This window comes from Pleurodeles waltl, chromosome 4_2 (assembly GCF_031143425.1).
Source record: "Pleurodeles waltl isolate 20211129_DDA chromosome 4_2, aPleWal1.hap1.20221129, whole genome shotgun sequence".
NCBI lineage: Eukaryota > Metazoa > Chordata > Amphibia > Caudata > Salamandridae > Pleurodeles > Pleurodeles waltl.
The window spans coordinates 170,407,372-170,422,167 of NC_090443.1; positions in this window are offsets into that span (position 1 = coordinate 170,407,372).

Here is a 14,796-nt window from a genome sequence, read left to right on the forward strand (position 1 = left end):
TATCCTCGGACAGTGATGGTACCTCATTCGATAGAAATTCTATTGACCAGATCAAAGGCCAAATACCTGACAAATGCAAGGTTAACACAATATGAGACAATTCTTGGGGCACCAAATGTAATGATGAAAAGGTGCACACTGCTTAACCCGGCAACATTGTGACCAAATGAGGGGGATGATCCAAACAAAATAGATGACATTGAACATGATTGTTTGGAAGTGACAGAATTATGCACAAAACCATGAGATGATATTAAAGACATTTGTCTGGAAGACAATGATCAAATTATCTTTGTTGATGTTTCCTGTCTGAGAGACAACAGAGGTGCATTGAGTACAGTTACTGGCATATTGGAAGCTTCATGGCTTAAAGGAGTAATTTCTGCACAGGTTGCAGAATTGGTGGCTCTTACTAGAGCATGCCAATTATCAGATCAGCTGAAAGTAACGGTTTACACTGATAGTCAGTATGGATTCGGTATTGTACATGATTTTGGGCAAATTTGGTCACAGAGAGGTTTCCTAACATCATCAGGTTCACCTGTGAGAAATGGTGAAAGGATACATGACTTGTTACAAGCTGTACATAAACCTGAGAAACTTGCTATGGTAAAATGCAGTGCACACCAGAGAAGACAAGATTATGTAACATTGGGAAATGCTTATGCAGACCAAGTTGCAAAATTGGGTGCTTTAAATGGAATTTCATTCAAAGGAAATTTGGAATCAGTGTCTGACAATGATGAAGTGTATACAAAGTTCATGATACAAATTGTTGAAACATTAGAAGAGTTGAAAGCCATAGAGAACAATGTTTCAGAAGAAGAGCACAGGGACTGGTTGAAACATCAATGCATTCAAAGAACAGATGACATTTGGGTGACAAAAGAGGGGAAAGTGGTTTTACCAAACATTTTGTTGACACAAATGGCCAGATATTATCATGGTCAGGCACACATATGGAGAAATGCAATGCAGTGTTTCAAACAGTTCTGGTATAATCCACATTTTAGGCAAGTAGGTGAACTGGTTTGCCATAGGAGTTCTGTTTGCCAGCAGATGAATGTAGGCAAAGGAACAGTTGTCAACATGGGACATATAGGCATGGCAGGAGGTCCATTCAGCAGAATGTGAATCGATTTTATTGAAATGCCTCAGCGTGCTGGTTTGAAATATGTGTTGTTGATTGTGTGCATTTTTAGACACTGGATTGAGGCATATCCAACAAGGAGAAATGATAGCCTTACAGCTAAATTACTTTTGAGAGAGCTAATTCCACGTTTTGGTTTGCTTGTCTCTTCAGAATCAGATGGGGGAAGCCACTTCAATAACGAAGTGATAAAATTGCTTTTTTCAGCATTAAACATTCAGCAGAAACTACATTGTAGTTACCGTCCAGAAGACCTAGGACTTGTAGAGCAGATGAATGGCAAAAGTATGCTCATCAACAAATTTAAAGTAGCCAGATGCTTTACCACTAGTGCTAATGTCAATGAGAAGTACTTCTGACAAGAAGACTGGGTTGACTCCTCACAAAATTTTAATGAGGAGAGCAATGACATTGCCAGCGATACTTGCAAATGCACTTGTGAATATTACAGATGACATGGTGCTAGATTATTTGAAAAGCGTGGCTGATGTAGTTCGGTCTTTTTCTCATCAAGTGGAAGCAACAACGGTAAAACAAACACAAAGTCAAGACGACAACTTGAGAGGTGGCGATTATACAAAATCATGTGAGGAAGTCTTGTCTGGAGCCACGGTGGAAGGGGCCCTGCCAGATCATACTCACAACAACAACAGCTGTAAAGTGTGCAGGTTTGCTGAACTGGGTGCATGCCAGCCACACAAAAAAGATGAATGACCCAACAGGAAGAGAAGAACTGTTGAGGTTACCAACAGCTGACAACATTGCGAGTAAAGAACAGTAAAGTGAAGAGGCAACACTGAGAATGATCGAGATGTGCCTACTCCTTTAACAGATGAAAAAGAAATAAAGCCCAGAAGAAGCTGAACAATCTGCAGATGGAGTAGAAGAGTTGGAAAGAGAAATTTGGGTTGAGAGAAATTCGGATCAGAAGATGGTGTCCTCAGACGAGGATGATCAAAGACATCCCGCTGAGAGAAGATCTGCTCAGAGGAGGGTGTCCTCAGTAGCAGGTGGTTTGACATACCAAACTGAACAAAGGACTGACCCCGTTTGGAAAGGAATTGAGGGTAGTCCCGCCCAAGTGGATTTTACTCTTCCTGAACCAGTTGCGGGAACGTTAGAAGAAAAAGGTTCAAAGTCAAGTGAAGACGCAATCTTGAGAAAGTTAACGAAAAAGACATTGAAAGGAGACAATTGGCCAGAAAAAAGTTCAAAGGGTGGAAGAATCAATGTAGTATCAACAATTCAGGAGGAAAAAGAGTTGAATGAAGGAGAAAATAGTAGTGGAGAAGAAGGTGAAAGCAGTAAAAGACCAAAGAAAAAGAGAGTTGCAAGCCAGCGATATTCTGGACCAGAATGGGCATGTATAACTACTGAAATTTGTTATTCTGGCACGTGAAGATTCTGAGAAAACTTTGGGAAAATAAGTTGAAATAGACCTGAAAGTCATGCTTAAAAGAGACATTAATAACTGGAATTGACCAATACATAACAGAACTTGACAAGCTGCTATACCGAAACTTGACAAAGAGAGACTGTCCTGAATGAATGAATTATTGAGAAAAAAACAATTAGGAGGGATTTTTGGTTTCTTACTGAATTTTTAAACATTTTGAAAACATTTTTTTTTTTTTTAATTTTTGACTATGGAGACCATGAGAAGTTTTTCATAACAAAAACAGTAGAATTAGTTGTAAGATTTTATGTATTGGATTGGCGGTAGCGAGTGTTTTAATGTGTTTATTGTTGTTTGTAGGGTTGACTGTTTATGAGACAAATGGAGCCAACCATGCTGCAAAGATTGATAATTCTTTGGATACAACTGGTACATCACTAACTAAAGATACGTTTAGAATAAATGTCAAATACTTACATGAAGAGACAGAGCTTTCTTCTAATGTTTTCTATTGCTTATTGCATGAGTATGTTGAAGTGATGGACGCGAAAGATTGTTATGTCTGTACGCAGATTCCGACTTCAGTGGAAGAAGGAACTACTTACCATAGTTTGCCAGTGACTTATGCTATAAGCGGCATTCTTTTACTAACGCACTTTTATAATCAAGAGTATATTCAGTATTTCTATACAAATTATGACATGGTATTTTCATTTGTACCTGTCATTGGTTATTTGAATAGAATAGCCAAAGATAGTAACATAGTTATTATGAGAGATTTCTTTGAACCTACTTTAACTTTTGGTACTGGGTTTGCACATAGAAATAATTTAACATGTTTACTAAAATAATTTTTTAGATAACACAGAAGATAGAAGGACAGAAATAAAGGCAAGGATAGAGAAGGGAATGATTAGTAGAAGAGCTGGGATTGATTATGCCTATACTGATATTACTAAACAGGGAAAGCTAACATTGGATGCTGAACCTGTGGGAAGACTTTGTATATATAGGCCATGGAGTAAGAATGATACGGTGTTTGTGAGAACAAGTGAGTGCAGACATGTGTTTATGTTTCTGAGTAAGTGGGATTTTATGATGAATGGACAGGATCCACAAGTGCCTGGTATTTACTATATTTGTGGAAGAAATGCATATTACCGTCTTCCTAGAGGATGGTATGGAACATGTTATTTGGGAATAGTCATTCCGAAAATTTATCAGCTAGAAGACTTGAGTAAATTTCCTGAGATGATGAAAATTCAAATGAGACAAGCGAGAATCAATTTCTAGCATTGTGGGAGACATTTTTGGGGCTATAATTCCTTCAGTGGGAGTAGTTCTGAATTCTATCAAGATACAAAAGTTGTCTACAATTGTGGATAACATGTTGACAAGTTATTCTGGAGCTATCATTCTTCTAGATACTGAGTTGGCTGCTACAAGAGCTATGGCACTTCAGAACCGCCTTGCGTTAGATATTCTTTTGGCAAAGGAGGGCGTAGTTTGCAAATTACTTGGTTTGAATCATTGCTGTGCATACATTCCTGAGTTAGAGAGTTGAGTAAAAACGTAACAATTAACAAAGAAGATTTAAAAGAACTAACGGAAACTACAGTTTGGGAAAAAGCGGGCAGGGGAATGGCAGTTGTGGGAAATTGGTTTGGTAATGTGGGGAGAGGTATTATTTTTACAATATCAAAATGGGTGTCAATAATTGTGGTTTGTTTAATTGGAATCTGGGGAAAATATAAAATGATGAAATGTTTGAAAAGGAGGAAACTAGAAAAAAATCGAAGAAGATTTGATATACAAATGACTTAGGCCCTTACTACAACCCTGGCGGTCGGTGATAAAGTGGCGGTAATACCGCCGACAGCCTGGCGGTAACTACTGCCAAATTATGACCACTGCGGTGAGAACTCAGATGGACGCCCACTTTACCACACCGATGCCAAGGCAGAAACAACAGCCACCACGGCGGTAGCCGCCTACAGCCAGGCAGAAGACAATGTTCCACCCACTGTATTAAGACCCCGGGAACCACCACCTTTTCCGGGGGTGGTACCAACGACATCAAAAGCCTGGCAGAAACACTGCACAGAAGGGAAAGGACTTACCTTTGGAGACACAGGGAAGAACCACGCCGCCATGGAGCCCAAGCAGCATGTCTTCCCGATGATTTTCGATGTTCTGCTCCACCACAAACACCAATGACGGCAAAGATGACGACGGTGAGTACAGCCGCCTAGCACACAGGGGAGGAGGGAGGAAAAAGAGAGGGACACACACACGCACAACACCCCCCTCCCACCCCCAACACCATACACACAATCAGCTGCAGTAATAAAACATATTTACCCCATACCCTTGATGAATATTGCAAAGACAACAGGAATGTGTGAAAGTGAGTGTAATAAGATCAACACAGTAGAAATAAGAAAATGCTATGTAACTGTTAAATACATATGTACAGTTCAAGGGACACTGCCCAGTCCTCATTCGTCATGGGCCACAGGGCCACAGGCCAAAATCCAGGGCCCCACTTGTCACCTGCATCAACACGGAGAGAATACTGAAGGGCATCAATTGGAAAATAGGCAGGCACCTCAGGGGGACAGGGAACGGGGGAGCACCTCAGCCGGCAGATGAAAGAAGACCACTGGTTCTGGAGGGGGCAACATGCCCTGTCCTTGGTCCTGAGGAGTACAAGGCCACAGTCTCTCAAGTGGGTGACTTGCCTACTGGTTCTGGTGGGGGAAACATGCCCTGTGCTTGGTCCTGGGGAGTGCAAGGCCACAGTCTTTCAAGTGGGTGACTTGCCCACATGCTCCGCAGGGGGCAACATGCCCTGTGCTTGGTCCTGGGGAGTCTGGGGTAGGTGGGTGTTTTACCCACTGGTTCTGGAGGGGGCATCGTGCCCTGTGTTCTTGATCCTGGGGAGGCTGGAGTTGGTGGGTGTCTTACCCACTGGCTCTGGAGGGGGCATTGTGCCCTGTGTTTTTGATCCTGGGGAGGCTGGGGTTGGTGGGTGTCCTACCCACTGGTTCTGGAGGGGCATCGTGCCCTGTGCTCTTGATCTTGGGGAGGCTGGGGTTGGTGGGTGTCCTACCCACTGGTTCAGGAGGGGGCATCATGCCCTGTGTTCTTGATCCTAGGGAGGCTGGCGTTGGTGGGTGTCTTACCCACTGGTTCTGGAGGGAGCATCCTGCCATGTGTTCTTGATCCTGGGGAGGCTGGGGTTGGTAGGTGTCCTACCCACTGGTTCTGGAGGGGGCATCGTGCCCTGTGCTCTTGATCCTGGAGAGGCTGGCGTTGGTGGGTGTCTTATCCACTGGTTCTGGAGGGGGCATTGTGTCCTGCGATCTTGATCCTGGGGAGGGTGGGGTTGGTGGGTGTCTTACCCACGTGTTCTGGAGTGGACATCGTGCCCTGTGCTCTTGATTCTGGGGAGGCTGCAGTTGGTGGGTGTCTTACCCACTGGTTCTGGAGGGGGAATCGTGCCCTGTGCTCTTGATTCTGGGAGGCTGGCGTTGGTGGGTGTCTTACCCACTGGTTCTGGAGGGGGCATCATGTCCTGTGCCCTTGATCTTGGGGAGTGCAAGGTCACAGTCCCTCAGATGGGTGTCATACCCACTGGATTTGTAGGGAGCAGGCCGCACAGAAGCCCATAGACGCAGGACTTCATACTGTCCACCAGCGGTAAAGGTTGCTCAGTGGTGGTAATGGTGCTGCTGCTGGTGGGGGAGTCTCCGGCCCATCCCCTGCAGCCTCGGATGGCTGCCCACTTGTGGTGGTGGTGGTGCAGTTGCTGCTGGTGGGGAAGGCTCCAGCCCATCCCCTGCAGCCTTGGATGGCTGCACAGCCATGGTTGGTGATGGGGTCTCCGTCTGAGTCCCTGCAACAGTCCCCTTGTCCTTCCTGCCTGCTGGTGCTGGCTCCTTGCCCTTCCTGGCAACAGCTGGGGTGGGCTCCTTGCCCTTCTGGGCAGCAGCTGCGCTGGCTCCTTGCCCTTCCGGGCCACAGCTGGGGCTGGCTCCTTGGTCCTCCGGGCCGCAGCTGGGGCAGGCACCCTTTCCTTGATGCTGACAGGTGCAGGTTCCTTCAACCTCTGACATGTGCCCTGGATCCCTTCCCACCACGAGTGGGTGTGGAGACTACTGGGCCCGTGGACTGGTTGGCTGAAGTGCTTGCCTGGGTTTTTGCCACCCTGGCCAGACATGAAGGACAGGGGGGGGTAGGGAAGAGGTCAATGGTGGATAGGAAAAACGGCTTAGAGACATGGGGCGGGAAGAGGGAGAAGGTTTGGGAGTGAAGGAAGAGGGAGTGGTTGTAGGAGGTATCTGTCTGCTGAGTTTGGCTGCAGGTACATGGGCTGGATGCTGTTGTGAGGTGGATGGCTGTTGGGTGTCTGAGTGCTTGCGTTTGTGTACCTTGGGAGGGGGGGACAGATACACTTGGAGAGGACACAGGGGACGTGTGAATGGCTGTTGTGGAGGTGTCTGCCAGTGAGGTGTGTGTTCTGCTAGGTGTGGTGGTGATGCTGGTAGTGGATGAGGATATAGTGCATGCAGGTGTGAGTGTGGACGGAACTGGGAGGGAGGTGTAGGAGGAGGAGGTGGGGGGAGACAGTGGAAATTGTGGATTTTGGTCTGTATGCATCTGGATGGTGTTTGTGTGAGTGCCTGTGGGATGATGGGTGGTGCTCCTGTTTGCCTGTGACACTTTTGTGTTCTGTCTTGTGTGCATGCTCGTCTGCCTGTGTGCTTGGGTAGGTTGGGGTTGAGGGAAACGGGATTGGGAAGAGGAAGTTGGTGGGGGAGGGTGGACACATGGACAATGGCTGCCATCAGAGAGGAGGCCAGAGCCTGGACTGATCTCTGTTGGGCTGCCAATCCAGTGTGAATGCCCTCCAGAAATGCTTTAGTCCATTGCATCTGGGCTGCCAATCCCTGGATGGCATTAACAATGGTTGACTGCCCTACAGAGATGGATCTCAGGAGGTCAATAGCCTCCTCACTCAGGGCGGCAGGGCTCACTGGAGCAAGGCCTGAGGTGCCTGGGGCGAAGTAGATGCCCACCCTCCAGGATGATTGGGCACGGGCAACCCGATGAGGGGCTGCTGGGAGGGCGGTGCTGGTACGGGGGTGGCGGCTGTACCTGTAGCTGGGGTGGTCACAGAGGTGTCCGCCACCACCAGGGAGCTTCCATCGGAGGAGGTATCTGTGTCCGAACTGTCCCATCCAGTGTCTGCCGTGGTGCTCCCCTTGCCCTCCGTCCCACTGGTGCCCTCATCATCGGTGGACTCTGCCTCCTGGGTCCTGTGGGATGCAGCTCCCTCCGTCGCCAGTGCCTCTGCTCCTTCGCCAGATGATGCTATGGCACATAAGGACAGGGTGACAAAACAAAAAGGGGGGAAGAGACAAGGAATACACTGGGTCAATGGCTGCACCAACACCAACGTTGGCGTACACACCACTCCCACACACAAGGAACAGCCCTACGCACTAAGTATTGCACTACCAGTTATATTGCTAGCCACCAAGGCATAGGGAGGGGCACACACCACCAGATGCAGCACACCTGGAACCCACGCAGCCCTGACCAGTAGTGGATGCCTACAAGCTAGGTAGCACATTGATCACTTCAGAACCCTGGCCACCATGGGACCTACTCTGCAATGTCAGGCCTGGACTAGGGGCAACCACTGACACACATCCTCAACCCCGAATACCACCCTACCATGCATAGGTAGTAATGATGGGAACTGTACTCACCCCCTTGTGGCTGCTGTGATGCCCTCAAGCGCCCATCCAGCTCAGGATAGGCCACCGCCAGTATGCTGGCCATCAGGGGGGTCAGGGTTCGACAGGTACCCGTTCCTCATTGGGAGTCCATCCCCAGCTGGGCCTCCACAGTCTTCCGTGCCCACCGTCTCAGGTCCTCCCACCATTTCTGACAGTAGGTGCTCTGCCTGCCGTAGACCCCCAGGGTCCACACGTCCTTGGCGATGGCATGCCATATACCCTTCTTTTGATGGGCGCTGACCTGCAAAAGAAATACAAAGGAAACTAGTATCAGTCAGACAGTCCTGCCTGTTATACTTATGGCCCACCATACCCCTTCACATCACCATTTGCACACACATGGCCCAGCAGACAACCAATACGCTGCTCAGAGTACATCTACCCACCCTCCTTACACAAGGCCTTCTCACACACCACTCCATGCATTCATGCCACATGAATTGTGCTCACAGTGTACTCACCTGTTGGTCTGGAGGCCCATACAGCAGTCCATACTGGGGTAGGACCCCATCCACCAGTTGCTCCATCTCAGCCGAGGTGAAGGCAGGGCCCCTTTCCCCAGTTATACAGGCCATGGTAGGTTCCAGACACAGGTCACAGCAGCAAATGCAGTGTTGGTCCTCTCCTGTTGGAGGTCAGGTAGCAAGTGAGTGATCAGATAGAAAATGGCGGTCACATCACCATTGGCCACTGTAACCCATAGGGCCCACTGTTAATCAATGAGGAGTTGCATGGCGGTTCCCGACCGCCTCCCGCAACGGCGCACAACGTCAGCAGAATTACCTTACTTCCACCTGTCCCTACACACAGGACAGGTGGGCGCCTTTTTGGGGGGCAGGCCATGGATAAAAACTGCGTCACAGTTAAAATTTGGATATACAGGACAAATCCAACTTACCCATTACAAATTAACATCATGCATTGTACTGTTGTGGCTCCAATGTTCAGTTTGTGACCGGCTCCTCACTCTTTTGTCCCTTAGACTGCTACCGCTGTGGATGAATAGGAGATGGAGACATTCCCCCGTGTATAGACCCCTGGGGGACTTGGCAACAATAGAGGGCAGGCACATTATCCTCATCTATGGACTTGACAGGGCCACAATCATAGAGCTGTGTGCCCAATTCGAGCTTGACCTGATATCTGATATCCGTAACCCCACTGGGATCCCCCCTCTTGTGCAAGTCCTATCTGTGCTCCATGTCCTGGCAACTGGTTCTTTCCAAGTGACAGTGGGCTTGGCAGTAGCAATGTCACAGCCAATGTTCTCAATAGTGTTGACAAGAGTTTTGTCTGCCCTAATTAAGCACATGTGCAGCTACATTGTTTTCCCCGAAGTGGAGGATTTGTCCACAGTGAAGGCTGACTTGTATGCAATGGGACATATCCCCAACATAATTGGGGTGATTGATGAAACTCATATTGCATTTGTCGCCCCCCCCCCCCCGCCAGAATGAACAGGTCTTCAGAAATCGAAAGATGTTTCACTCCATGAATGTCCAGATGGTGTGCTTGGCGGACCAGTTCATCTCCCATGTCAATGCTAAGTATCCAGGGTCGGTGCATGATGCCTTTATCCTGAGAAATAGCAGCATCCCAAATGTGATGGCCCAAGTACAGAGGGACAGGGTGTGGCTAATAGGTGAGCCCTGGTTCTCACCCAGTAGAGGTTGGTGTATGGGTATGGTGTGGGCCATTTGGGATAGTGTATGGCTAAGTGTTGTCTCTCGATATTTGCAGGTGACCCAGGTTACCCCATCCTATTATGGCTACTGACACCTGTGAGGACTGTCAGGACAAGGGCAGAAGGGTGTTGCAATGAGGCACATGGGTGAACCAGAAGGATAATCGAAAGAACCTTTGGCCTCCTGAAGGTCAGGTTCAGGTGCCTCCATCTAACAGGGGGATCTCCGTGCTACTCACCCAAGAAGGTCTGCCAGATAATCGTGGCATGCTGCATGTTACACAACCTTGCCTTGAGATGCCATGTGCCTTTTCTGCAGGAGGAGGAGGAGGCTGGAGATGGTCGTTTGGCAGCTGTGGACCCTGTGAACAGTGAGGCTGAGGAGGCAGTGGATGAGGATGAGGACAACAGAACAGCAGTGATACGACAATACTTCCAATGACACACAGGTAAGACAGTGTTACTTCACATTTCAGTGTCATTATTTAGATTATCTCTGGCACTGTCATGCTGTTATTTCCCACTTCTATGCCCACTTACGGTACCCTTTGGCATTTCATTTTGCAGATGTTGGTGCCTCACTATCGCTGCTGGTGTGATCACTGCAGGAAACTACAGGTCTTTCCTATGTGAACAATTACTGTACAGTTGAATTACAATGTTTGAACCTGGTTAAAAAATACATATTTTACAAATGTAACATACTCCACACTTGTAGTTTTTTCAAAGGGTGTTTATTGAAGTGCTAAGAAGAAGAGAGGCAAGTGCATTGTGATGGGGTGATGATGGAGGAAAGTCCAGGGTATTGTTCCAGTCTATTTGTTACAAAGGTGCATAGTCCAAGGGGACATAGGAAGGGGAGCAATGGCAGTTCAAGGTGGACAGGGTGACTGTGTGGGACACAAGGGTGACAATCAGGAGAGTCTCATTTCCTTGCAGGGGTCTTGCCAATAGTCTATGGCTTCTGCCTGGATCGCAGGGAATGTTTGACAGGTGGTTCACCTTCTGGAGGGGAGGGGTGCTGGTGGCCTGTTGGTCCTGTGGTGGGACCTCCTGTCCACTAGCAGCAGCTGAGGTGAAAGGCAGTTCAGGTGTCTGGCTAGTGACAGGGGCTCACCGTTGTGAGACTGCCTCCCTCATAATGTTGGCCATGTCTGCACCCCTGCAATGAAGACCAGGGTGGTGTTAATGGCCTGCAAGTCCTCCCTGATCCTCTGGTACTGTCCCTCCTGCAGCCGCCTGTTGGCCAGGATCTGACCCAGCATATCCTGGGAATGGTGGTATGCTCCCAGGATCCCTGCAAGTGTATCCTGGAGAGTTGGTTCCCTGGGCCTGTCCTCCCCCTGGCGCACAGCAGTCATCCCAGTGTCCCTGTTGTCCTGTGCCTCTGTCCCCTGAACTGTGTGCCCACTGCCACTGACCCCCGGTCCCTGATTGTCTTGGGTGCAAGGTGTAGCCTGGGGTCCTTGTAGAGGTGGACACACTGCTGATTGACGAGTCCTGGGGACAGAGGTATGGGTACGCTGGGTGGGTGCCGTGGTGGTGTTTCCTGAGAGGGGAGGCTCTGTGGTGGTGTGTGACTGTGCCTGGGTAACCGGCTGTCCAGAGGTCGCTAATGGGCCAGGTTGGTCATCCAGATCCAGGCGACCAGAGTTGCTGTCATCACTGTGGGCATCTTCTGTGGGGGGACTGGATAGTGCTGGCACCTCGTCGCCGCTGACATTGGCTGGGGTACCTGTGGGGATGTAAATGCAGTGTTACTGTTTCTGTGTGTGACATATTGTGCATCGGTGGGTTGCCCTGTTTGGTTGTATTAGCCCTGGCAGGTTTAACTTGTGTAAGTTGGTATGTGGTGGGCTAGCTGATTCTCTCTAGTGTGCATGCTTTGGTGATAGGTGTCCATGCAGGTCTGTGAGTGGTACCCATGCATTGGTATGGCATGCAGGGCTTAGCATTGGGATGAGTGAGATGTGATGGTGGGGTGTGTAGAAGGTGGTGGAGTGATGGCATGCATGAAGGGGGGATAGTAGTAAAGGGTTGACTTACCAGAGTCCAGTCCACCTGCTACTCTGGCCAGGCCCTCAGGATGCATGATTGCCAAGACTTGCTCCTCCCCTGTTGTTAGTTGTTGGGGAGGAGGTGGGGGTCCAACGCCAATCGTCTGAATAGCGAGTTGGTGTCTTGCTGCAATGGAACATACCTTCCCCCGTAGGTCGTTCCACCTCTTCCTGATGTCATCCCTGGTTCTTGGGTGCTGTCCCACGGCATTTACCCTGTCCACAATCCTCCGCCATAGCGCCATCTTTCTAGCAATGGATATCTGCTGCACCTGTGCTTCAAATAGCTGTGACTCTACCTTGATGATTTCCTCCACCTTGACCCTTAGCTCCTCCTCTGAGAATCAAGGGTGTCTTTGTGGTGCCATGGGTGTTGTGTGAGTTGTGTAGGTCAGGATGTGTAGGGTGATGTGTTGGGGTGTGTGATGTGGGGTGCGTGGGTCGGTGGTGTATAAGTGTAGGTAGTGTGTGGCTCTGGTTTTGTCGGTGGTCATGGTGTCTGTCTAGTGCCAATGGTTTGTAGTCGTGGGTAATGTGGGTGTGTGTTTTATAGTGTTGTGGGTGTGTGGAGTGTGTATGTGTGTAAGGTGTGTGTAGTTTGAATTGTCCAATGTGGTGTTGTTTTGTTTGAGTGTCTGTATTTTGAGTGTGATGATATGTACCGCCAATGGTTTACCGCCATTGAATGTCCGCTGTAGTGATTCATGGGTCATAATGTGCTGGGCATAGTTCTGTTGGCATAACGGTGTGGGTTTTGATACCTCCAGTTTATCACTGACCTTTGGTGTGGCGGACTTGTGTCTGAATTCTGTCAGATTGGTGTGTGTCATATATGATGAATGGATATCCGTCGCTGCAGTGGTATGTTGGCAGCAGTTAGGATGCCGGTAAGTGGGATTTACCGGCAAAGTCATAATGACGGCCTAAATTTTATGGGGAAAATAAAAGAAAAAAGAAAAATAATGCAGAAGTAAATGAGACCAGATTATGAATTCTCGGATGATAAATAAATACATTTATTATGAATTAATGTGATGACATAAATAGTCATCAGAGGAGGGATTGTGAGAGTGTGAATTTTTTAATATGTTTTAATAATAATTTTAATATATTACATGTATAGTGAATTTACATACAAAAATGGGTGACTTTTGAAAATGGTTGCCATAATTCATTTCTGTTCTTAGTTGTGCAAAAATCCTAGCTAAACGTTGTTGTTTTGTTGTTATTTTCCATAGTTCAATGCTTATATAAAAGTGCATTAAATGGTTTAATTGATGTGTACACAGTTACCCCTAGTGGGTTGCTGCATTATGTCTTACAAGGCCATGTTTAACCAAGTTCTTGCATAAGTTGAATGTTCTATTGTCTGAAATTATCACTAATACGTGTTTTTTTCCTAGAGGATGGAAGTAGATGCTACTTTGTAAGAAGTTTCTTCCTGAGAAAAGAAGTTTAGACGAGGCGGAACAAAGGAGCCACAGACAAGGCAGAAGAGGAAAAGTTACTGTTTTGAAAATGTCCTGGTTGACATTGATGTTATAACATTTTAGGTTATCAATTAGAGCTACTATTGGTTGAATCGTAACCACCCCATGTACTGACCTATCCTAAACATTTTGAAGATTAGTATAACAAACTGGGAAGGATTTTCTACAGTCAGACTCCATGATGAGACTCTGGGGAGGGAGAAGAGATTGTGTGTTCAAGAGTTCCTGTTGATGGTTTGAGTCATACTAGCAGTGTGGGTTTAGCTGTCGATGGGCCTGATCTTCTGAAGTTAAACCTGAAGGTGTTCCTTTGCTGAAGTAGACTGCATGTTGTTGTTCTATGGGTAATGTATAAAATTGTAATGATATATGTGTCTCTTTTGCTTTGCAGGTACCAGCTGCAACTTATAATTTGACTGCTGCATATTAATAATGTTTTCTTATAACCCGAGATACTAGGATTTTTCTAAATTTGTGTTCCTAAATTCTTTTACATGAAGCCCAACATGTTGATGCTAATTTGTGGATAGTGAGGGTATTACTTTTAAATGCTCAAAATTTATATTGACACTTTTTGATTGTTTGTACTAATATATACCTTGCCAATATTACCGATTCTGGTGTTGTTAATCAGTGCTATTATTTTGGAGATTATCTGCTTGATTGTTTTGATTAAACTTAGATATATAAGACATTCTACTCAGCCACTATTAATTCTATATGCTTATCACTTGTGATTGAGAGTTATTTTCTTGACATTAGCCTTGTTAATCTAGGAAATAAATTCATAATTCTTCTTAATAAACTGGTATGGTCATTGTCTAAGGTTCAGAATTCTAAATTTGTTATTTAATTTTGAAAATCGCATTACTCATAATCTCAATCCTATGTCTCTTCAATTTATTGACCTCTTGTGAAAAATCCACTTCAGCCCAAGTAATAGCTAGGATTTCATAGCGCTGCAGCAATACCACTCTCGACTGATTACCTGAAGAAAGCATGCCTCATTTTATTTAAAGATCTGTGGAACACAAACACAATTAGAGGGACAGTCAACCCTTTTTTGACACATTTGGTACACATAAACCACCTTCAAAAACCACATTTAAATGGCCCCACGCACCTCTATAACCGTAACATACCACTCAAAATGAACACATAGGCCCTCATTACAACATTGGCGGTAAATGCCACCTACCGCCGTGCTGAGGG